Raw genomic sequence first — 8,738 nt, forward strand, 5'->3', positions numbered from 1 at the left:
ATATATGCAGCTGACAGCTCAAAGTAAATGGATCTTGAGCTGAGATCACTTGGCCATGCAGATCTCCATGTCAAGCATGAAACGCCATGCTTTAATACTGGCGTTAATGTTGTGTTATGTGTGTTAACATTAGCAGTTAAAATTCATCACTCATGTTCAGTGTATGAGAAGCAGTAAAAAGGTTAATAACTGAAATGTAAGAACAAAAGAATAAGGCTGCGATATTCTACATTTTCTTTGCATTTTTAGATGTGGATTCATACACATATGATGCTCTAGCAAGTATTTATGGCAGCATGATGGTTTGTATGTTGGACTGAGTCAAAATAAAACTACAGTGGCCATGTTTATCATATTAAAAAAAACATTTGTTCTGCTACTTGAGTCAAACCTGCAACTTAAAGTATAACAAAACCCTGCATTTCACAATGGAGAATGATAAAATGCTTCATATTAAAGATGCAGTTAAGAAAATCTAACTTTTCTAAAAGTTTACAGGCATTATTATAACATGTTACCTTACATTATTCTGGCAGGAGAGTATCAGTGACCAGTGCAGGCTGCCACAGTGTCTTTATCAACACTGCCACTGGGGGTTGCCCAAGTCAGATATGTTCAGATCCTACACATGGGGGCTTTAATTTGTTGCAAGTGTAGCATGCAGTGTGTTTTCAGGCAAACAGATGGTCATCTATCCACAGCCTGACTGTGCTCCTTTACCACCCTTGATAAAAAAAGCAGCAGACAGCAGAGAAGCAATCACTGTTTAAATGACACTTGAGTTTCTTCCCCTTTAAATCCATGAGGACACAGCCTCAGAAACCCAATAAAGTTTGAAAGGGGCAGTAGAAAACAGAGTGTGGCACAGAGAGAGAGAGTGAGAGGCTGTACAGTGTGTACGGAGACAGGAAGAGGAGCTCAAAGTCCAGGAGGGTGGAGTCAGAGCGGCAGAATGGTGAGCTGGCTCTGTGTTACGTGGAAGTCCAAGTGAAACACACTTTGTTTATGTTGCCCTGTGTGGCAAGTGCTGGCATGAACACACAGCTCTTCCACTTAGCACGGGTCAAAGTACAATCGAGCGCTGATCCCTCTGATGCAGATAACTCACAACACCCAGCCTGGGGTTCAGACCCTGACGTGTTTCTAATTATAGATTTGTTATTTGGCATTTTGGCCATTTGACAATAGACTGGAGAACAGAAAAGATGGCAAAAGAGAAAGGCACATAAAAAGGTTCCTGATGGGGCTCAAACTGGAGATGTCCTAGTCTGCTGGTCCACACGGATGCTGCTCCCATGTTTAATGCGAATTGATTGTACTGTAGCTGTGTATATCTAATGGGGGTAACCTGAGTGCTGTGAGAGCGTGGTGGTTGCCAGGAGCTCATCTATAATGCAGGCCTGTCTCTAAGCAGGCTGCTGAGAGTGCAGGGGAAGGAGAGAATGTTCTCTCAGGTATCCAGTAAATCTGTCCCTTCAACAGCCCAGACAATCGAGCTGTACGAGTAGAGGCCCGCACTGTAATTCCATCCCATGGATGATTCTCAAAGCTGGGCTTCTGATGTGGGCCACAGTGGGTAGATGCGGTCGGCTTGATAGAAACATATACACACACACACACGACTACACTCACAGTAAATGCTGTAGTTATCTTTCCTGAGTAATGACCACAGAGCACAACCTGCCTGAAGATCTGATGCCTTTCAGCTTCTTATAATTTTTACCTCTTTGTCTTTCCTCAAAGGTGTAATCTGGACTGAGTCTATGCATCTATATCTGACACCAAGACCAGGAAACAGACCTCTTGCTCTCCCCTTAATCTCTAATGGAAGATCTCTATGGGCGTAGAATCCCATGAATAATGTCTGCACCTGATCAAGAAGGGCACAGCGTTTCATTTACACAATCATTTATTTACAGGGCTTTCCAAAAGTGACCGTAGCTGGGCAAAAAGGACACGCTGACCGCCCCTCTGTTTGGAAAAAATTCTGTGGTGCATGTTTGTATAAAGCAAATATCAATGCAAATCTTTAGCAGAATAGATATAATGAAGACTGGGGGAGAGAGAGAATGAGCCAGAGAGGGAGATAGAAATTATCAGGGGCTGATCCTTTAATCCCTCTACAGGGCTCTAGAGACAAGCTTGTACAAACACAAACCCTAGTCAGCCCTCCCCCTCCATATATCCTCTACACACTTCCTGTCATTTCTTGCCTCTCTAATGTCAGTGGCTAATAGCGCAATGCATTAGGAAACAGGCCTCACTGGTATTATTATTCCCCCACTCTGTATATGTGTGCATGGCAGCTGGTGATGCAGGGGGATAAGGTTCAGAGAACACACATACTTGCTTACACACACACACACACATATGGCTGGGGCGTGTCTGGCAGGATCCAATAATCTCACTCCTCCCAGCAATCCACTGGGGATGGTGGGTTTTTTTTGTTCCACAAAGCAAATACCAACATGACTGTTTAGATTTTGTTTTAATACAACGTACTTTCACAAAACCAGCTATTACAGCATATTAATATAGCAACAGAGAGAACTTTAACCTGCACAAACATGCACACTGCATTTATGCTCAGATGTAGAGACCCAGAACCAGCAGCAGCAGAGTCATGTGTGTCTCCATCACTCATTAAGGGAAGTCCTGCTGGGCCCCATAGAGGGAACCTCCCTTTAGGTGACAGCTGTGCCACCAACAAAGAACCAATTTAGCCTCTATCCCACCTCATCATTCTTGTGTTACCATGTCAACACAGCATCCATCCTGACCTTCTGCTACCAGTCACACTCCATATTGGCCTTTCTGAAGAACAAGGTGCATGTTATAGACCTGTTCAGCACCAAGACTTTCATACCCTCAGACAACTACAGACACAGCAGACTGCATCATAATGAACCAGAGTCAAACCTTTTAACACATACTGTCTAGATTCAGCAAACTAACCTGCTCCATTGCCTCACTGCTGGGAGGGAGGATTAATACCAGTTCTAGACATTCCTATCCTTCCTGATCTCATTTGACAAAACAACCAGAGCAAGTAAATAGTGAGAGCAGTGCTCCTCTCCACTAAGTACCTAAAAGAAGTAAGTTCAGAGTCTAAAGTCAAAATAGACCCGAAACACAGTCTCTTATCAGTAGCTTAGGAGTCTCTATGATCTGAACTACACATTTGACGGCCTGTTATTCTGGGTCACAGTCAAACTATTGCCTCTGGTCTCTGTACTTATTTCCCTTGCCAGTGCATACTTTGGACTTTCATGGCTAGTGTTCACTGTGTTTCAAAACAATCTTATGAAACAGACATCTGGAAACATAATGCTTTTCTTTGAAGTAGGCAAAATTTTAACATATTTAGTGAGATGAACATCAAATACAGAGACCTTGGAAATATGACTATGCTAACAGAGCTGCCCAGTTCTGATCTGACTGTGGGCCAATGTCTAAATCAGCTTTCCCTCACTACCGTGGTCCCAAGCCCAGCCAGAGGGGACCAACAGCCTGCTGGAGGTGGGTGACAGTAATAATCTGCTGGTTCAGGCACACTGGTAGAAGGAAAAATAAACAAACTCAGCCACAGTGTTCAGGCATTTACAGTCACACAGCTGATGTTCCATTATAATCCTTTTGCTTTCATATTCTGATTCCCCCTGGTGACTCATCTGGGCTGACTTAAATACCACTTGGTGGCTGGAGGGAAAAGCAAGCCACAGAAAAATAATCCCTGCCTGCTGTGGGCAAGTCAGAGCAGGGTCAAAGCTGCTGCTGAAGCTGCAGGGAAAGTGTCAGGTGGGATCACATGGAATATGGACGGTTTCTCTGTGGTTTCCTAGTTCGTCAATGACTCCAACAAAACTATAGCTGACCAACATGTTCTCTAATACATTAAGATACAGGGTTAATGTGGCTGAGAATCATAAGCAACCACACACAATCTGTAACTCAAAAAGCCTCAGCTGGTACCAGCCAGAACAGAAAGACAATAAGTAAGTGAAGAAAAGAGCACACACCACCGACACCTCACACATTCTCCCTCCAGCTTCCTTCTACCAGCCTTTCATTGAAGCTGCAGCCAACGCTGCAACCAGGACACACAGCCTTCTGAAATCTGCAACTGTCAGGGGCCCTCGTCTGAAAAGCTCTAAAAGCTTTAATATCTGCATTTTCAGTCCATCAGACTCTTGGTCCCCAGTGATGCTAATGATAAAGCTTTACAGGGCTCTATTATTGAATACTAACAAATCCACCTAGAGAGATTACGAATGCAAACAGACAGAGAAGGATGATGGTGCCAAGGAGACAGTAGAAGGAAAAGTGGAGGAATAAGATTAGGGAGACAGAAAAAGGCCACACAGGGAGATGTGGAAGACAATTTGTAGCAGAGAAACCTGAATGACAGACAGACAAAAAGGAGAAAGAGAAACTGCTGCTGATGCTGTGGCTGCTTGCGGCATGATACTGTACTGACCACACTCCAATGGGAAAGACTCCCAGAGCGACAACAAAGGACACAAGAGGGGCAGGCTCCATGTGACCTGGGCCTGTCTACCCTGCACGGCCAGGAGACAGCAGCACGCACACACACTCACTCAACATGCACACCGAGCAGCTGCTCCCACAACAATCCCCCTTGTGCTCCTTTAATAGGGATGGCCTGCCTGGCCCGCCAACAATAAGAACAGAGGAGAGAGACACACACACACACACACACACACACACACACACACACAAAAGTGACACACAAACAGACGGACAAATGCATATTGCAGGAGATGGGCTGTGACTGACACCATTTTAATGGCTGCAATATGAAAATGCACAAAGCTTCAAAGCAAAAAAATGGAGCATGAGTCTAACGAGAGGAAGTGGGTGTGTACTATATGTTATTTCTTCTGATTGAAGACGGACTACCACAGCAGAAAGCCAGGGAATCAATACAAATTAGTACATCTATTAGCTTCTGGGTTTATATTATCCTTGCTCGCTATTAAAACAACCGCAACATGCATCTTATGTACATCGAAAAAATTAAATCCTGTTCTCAAAGCAGTTGTAGCCAAACACTCTAGAGAAATCCCAAATGGCAAACTCCTCTCAGACATGAATATGGGACCATTATGTTAAACACTGAGGATGAAGCCCTCCCCTCCTCCTCCTCTCCTCTAAAGCCTGGCTGTCCGCTACTCATCCTGTACTGTTACATAAACATGCTTAGCAGCAGAGGACAGAGGTGCTGCTGAGATGGAAGAGGATGCAAATGGGGGAGAAAAGTCAAAAATGGTGAGGCAAGCTAAGGCAGCTGCACAATGAGAGAGGCAGAGAAGAGAAAATGAGACACTGTGGAAGCAATGTAATTTGTGTAGGTGCAGATACAGAACTGCCTGTGTGTGTGCGCAATTACACATGTGCTTCATAAATGTCTCACCTCTGAGCACCAGTGCCTCACAGGTTATACATCTACCTACCTACATCTCAACCTGTCCTTCAGAGGGCACAGAGAAGTACTGCATCAAAAAGCAGCAGCAGCAGCAACACGACTGAGCCTAAAATAGCTCCTGTACGCACCGGTGCACGACCACTCAACACACTCCTGCAGCACTGCCACTGAGCAAACACTGAAAGGTGATCCTTGTGCAAACAGCGCACATATACAGACCAGAGAATGTGTCTTTGCAGACATGCACAATCAAGGATGAACTGTGCAACACCAGAGGCAAATCATACACATAAGCAGGACAAGTACCTCCACATCACACTGCTTCCACTCAGATTACTCACAGCAGACAGGGCTCCGATTCATGGTTCTCTCTCAGCTCTGAGGTAGGGATGGAAGAAATAAAAAGCTGGGGGATAAAGACTAAAGCGATGGCCAGGACACAAGAAAAAACAAGGAGAAACCCAGGAAGCGAGAGACAGAGGCCAGAGACGGACGGACATTCCTCTAACTCCTGCAGCACCTGTGCTGTGAGTGAGTAGGCGGATGCGTCAGCGGGTTGCTGAAAACCTGCTCACGTCACACTTTTCATGAATGGAGCTGCCTGACGCAGAAGGGACGCGGCTCAAAGAGCAAAGGAGGGGAGTAGCGGATGCAGGAGGGGTGGGGTTTTCAGCTGAGACTCAGAGGAGCAAAGAGAGATAAAGAAAAGAGGAGAAGAGAAGGGGGGCGGGGGAGTATTTCAAAGCAGCACCAGCTGGGAACAGCAGGCTAGGCTGCAGTGGTGTCTCTGTAAGTAGGACAGACTGTTTCTACACAAAAGAAAATCCTTTTGTACCAAAGCAGTAATCAGTTCTCTCCACGACAACTGTATCAACATCCCACATGTGACTGTACTCTGTATCCTGGTTACAGAGCATGGACTATTCATTGGTAACAAACATTTCATGTACGCATCAACACAGTGGTAGTCATTGCTATCTTTACAACACTGCACCAAACATATGACAAGACATCCTGCTTTATATTCACATGTAGCGGCAGCATAAAATGCATCCTCTGAAAAAACTAGTACAGTATCCACAAGAAGGCAACGTTTAATGGCTTTATTAATGGTTTTTGCCATTACATTTGCTGTTGGATAGTAGTGCAGTGTCTGTATCTTTTGACTATTTTTAATGAAACATTAATAAGTAAACAGATAATCTTTAAGCTATTGAGAAGTACAACATCTGTGATGTCAAGCTGTGGAAATCTGTTGATGTGTTATGTGCCGTTCGCACCTGTCAGTGAGCGAACGAGAAAGAGGCGGACCCAGATAGATGACTTCGATGCAAGCAGTGATTTATTATGCACAGTGATGATGAGAGTAAAAATACACAGAGGGAAATAGTGCGTAGTCCTGTCGATGAGTAGTAGTCGGGTGCTTGACCAACAGCAGGAGGCGAGGAGATGGAGAGCTGGGCCAAGCTGCGTAGGCTAGGTCACTCCTGGGCTGGTCGGTGGTGATGGTGGCTACTGAAGGTAGAGACAGAGAGATGAAGGCAATAGTGGAACAGATAGGCGACTGAGCATTGACCTGCCTGGGAGGGGAGAGTGGAGCTACGGTCCGGAGGAACAGTGCATCGGGGGAACACAAAACAGTAGCTGGCTAGGGGATAAATACATACAAAACAACGAAAGAGCACGGAGAAAAAAATGGCCTAGAGACTAGAACGAACTGGCAAGTGACTGAGGAGTGAAACCGGGTAATATAGTGAGCAACCTAATCAAGTGCAGCTGGTGATAAGGGAGTGAGGAACAGGTAAATGTGATTAGTGTAAATGGGCAAGAGACAGTAGGAAAGGTGAGGGAGGCCAGAGCGGCCGAGCAAACCTGAGAGGTGCTGATAGCAGCCAGAATGGAAGTTCCAAGGTTCGCTCAAACTCTCAGTGGATTCCCATTCAGTGAGCTTGACTATGATCACACATTTGAAGTAATATTAATATACGGTTGTTTATTTTTTTTTTTAAATTAAAGGCAAAGTCATCACTAATTATACAGTAAATAACAATGTCCCCACATCAGTTTTTACTTAGAGGTTTGCTCAAACCCTCAACTGATTCCTATGAACACAATATCCTTATATTTGGACTCCCATGTTTCAGTTTTCAGAAAATTAAAAGGAAAGTCACCCACCACTGTAAATGGAGACTGACTCCTTTGGACTGTCATAAAAACGATGGTTGATTTTGTTACGTGATTTTACACATTTTGCTATTGGATATTAGGGATGAATTTAATTATGAGAGGCACTGAAAACATGTAGTAAAGGATGCAGCGTACATTTGGTGTGTGAATTCATATAACAAAGATAAATGCGTATACTAAGAAGCCACAGTGTGTCATAAATGTCATGATTCTGTCCCACTGGCTTCCGGGCTCAGGCTTTTATTTTGACAGGGTGGCAGCAAGTGATATGGGCGTGGACTGAGGGAATGGCGATGTCGGTTTCCACTGCAGACAGAAGAGGTGGTTGGTAGCCAAGGGAGGCCTCAAAGGGTGAGATACCGGTGGCAGAACAGGTGAGGGTGTTGTGGGCGTATTCTACCCAAGGCAACAGCAGACTCCAGTCTTCAGGTGCTGAATTGGAGACACAGCGGAGTGCGTTTTCCAGCTCCTGGTTCAACCGTTCAGCTTGACCATTTGTTTGGGGGTGATAACCTGAGGAAAGACTGGGGCGAGCACCGATGGCTGTGTAGAAGGCTGACTAGACGTGTGAGGTGAACTGTGGACCACGGTCGGAAACAATGGTGAGGGGAGTGCCGTGGATGCGAAAAACGTGTTGAACCAGGAGCTGGGCTGTTGCAGTGGGCAACTGAGGAAGGGCAAGAAAATGAGCAGCCTTGGAGAAATGGTCAACTATGGTGAGAATGACTGCGTTGCCTTGGGAGGGAGGAAGACCGGTGACAAAGTCGAGGGCTATGTGAGACCAGGGCCGGCTGGGCGTAGTCAGCGGCCAAAGGAGACTAGCGGGTGACTGATGTAAGGGCTTGGACTGCGCACAGGGAGCACAGGTGGCTACGTACTCCCTGGCGTCTTTTACTAGGGTGGGCCACCAGAAGTAACGTTTCAGGAGGGAGATGGTACGTTGTACCCCCGGATGGCATGCTAGCCGTGAGGCATGGGCCCAGTCGAGGGTCTGGGCCCTAGCAGCCTGGAGGACGTATAATCTATCTGGTGGTCCAGCCCCTGGATCGGGTTCTTGTTGTTGGGCCTCCCGTATGGTGTCTTCGATTTGCCATGTAATGGTGGC

The 8,738-nt window shown here is 45.7% G+C and overlaps 1 protein-coding gene across 3 annotated transcripts in view; it reads right to left on the bottom strand.

The window, feature by feature from the left end:
- Window positions 1-8,738, bottom strand: part of map3k13 (mitogen-activated protein kinase kinase kinase 13) — a 41,798-nt gene that overhangs the window by 10,531 nt on the left and 22,529 nt on the right. The window contains exon 1 of one of the 3 annotated variants that reach the window (XM_020594802.1): window positions 5,788-6,048. The exons of the other annotated variants lie outside the window; for them this stretch is intronic. The gene's annotated coding sequence lies outside the window, so the exon portion shown is untranslated. Of the gene's footprint in view, window positions 1-5,787; window positions 6,049-8,738 lie in introns of those variants that run through there. 3 annotated transcript variants of the gene reach the window in all.

This window comes from Monopterus albus, unplaced genomic scaffold (assembly GCF_001952655.1).
Source record: "Monopterus albus unplaced genomic scaffold, M_albus_1.0 scaffold24.1, whole genome shotgun sequence".
NCBI classification, from domain to species: domain Eukaryota; kingdom Metazoa; phylum Chordata; class Actinopteri; order Synbranchiformes; family Synbranchidae; genus Monopterus; species Monopterus albus.